Source organism: Vulpes lagopus, chromosome 13, assembly GCF_018345385.1.
Source record: "Vulpes lagopus strain Blue_001 chromosome 13, ASM1834538v1, whole genome shotgun sequence".
In the NCBI taxonomy this organism is placed as follows: Eukaryota; Metazoa; Chordata; class Mammalia; order Carnivora; family Canidae; genus Vulpes; species Vulpes lagopus.
This window is the reverse complement of record NC_054836.1, coordinates 49,852,206-49,853,373: the sequence shown is the minus strand read 5'-3', so window position 1 is coordinate 49,853,373 and position 1,168 is coordinate 49,852,206. Positions and strand designations below refer to the sequence as shown.

General features: G+C 44.3%; 1 pseudogene; it reads right to left on the bottom strand.

Moving 5' to 3' along the window:
* Positions 1 to 280: 280 nt before the first annotated feature.
* On the bottom strand, positions 281 to 871 carry LOC121474578 (annotated as a pseudogene).
* Positions 872 to 1,168: the final 297 nt, after the last annotated feature.

Sequence of the window (1,168 nt, the reverse complement as noted above, 5' to 3'; positions counted from 1 at the left end):
AGGCAGGTGCTCAACCACTGCACCACCCAGGGATCCCATCTTCCTCTCATTGTTAACAATTAGGCCACAGGCATTAGCTATAGAAGGGTATCCACTGATAAATACAGAGTATTAGGGCAGTGAAAAGGAAGTCACGCAGATATCTCATCTCTTCAAATACCAGAAACTTCCACATCAGAGCAGTAGAGCAGTGGATCAACACCTTTCTCCACCTTCCAGTCCAAAGAAGGCTCCCTGTACTTCTGGCAGTATCTGCTGGGTTTGAGACCTGGCTGGCTTTCTAGAGTATGGAGACTTTTATTCTATGGTCCCCATTATAAACCTCAACTCCACCACTACCTCCTAAGGCAGGTGGTCTTCTTGATCAGTTTGGACATCAACATCTTTTTGGTGGCAATTTTGTACGTAGGAATCACTTTGGTACTGTAGCCTTTACCAGAAGGAAATCCTATGTCCTGAAAGGTACAATCACCTGGGGCTCCAACAGTTGGTACAAACCCTGAAGGACCAGTTCATCCAGCAGCACTTGGTACCTGGTTGTATATTTTATCACTTTGCAGAGCTTCTGTTTCACCATTTAGTAGGTTTGTAATCAGGTCACCTCTCACTGAGGATTTTTGGCTTTGCCTGATTCATCAAATTGAACAGCCGAATTTTCTTTTGCTATTCAATTTGCTTTTCTTTCTTCTCATAGTATTTCATAATCTTCAGTCTTTGGGTTTGCCCAAGATGGCCTTTCTCAATGTTGAACTCTTCCTCTGCTTTCATATCTATTTCGTTGGCTTTCTTGTTGACTTCTTGTTAAAAAAAAAAAAAAAAAAGCCATTATACACTTAATCTGCTTTTGCACATCAGCATCACTGAAGGTCATAGTGAAGGTGATGCTAGGCCGGTGGGCAACTGGCTCTGGCTCAGGTTTGAAAGGGGTGGTTGGGGGCATCTGGGTGGCTCAGTTGGTTAAATGGCTGCCGTTGGCTCAGGTCATGATCCCAGAGTCTTGGGATCGAGCCCCACATCGGGCTTTCTGCTGGATGGGCAGCCTGCTTCTCCCTCTCCAATGCTTGTGCTCTCCTGCTTTCTTCCTCTCTCTCTCTCTCTCTCTCTTTCTCTCCAATAAATAAAAGTTTAATAAAAAAATAAAGAACGAAAGAGGTGGTGGAAGGAAGAG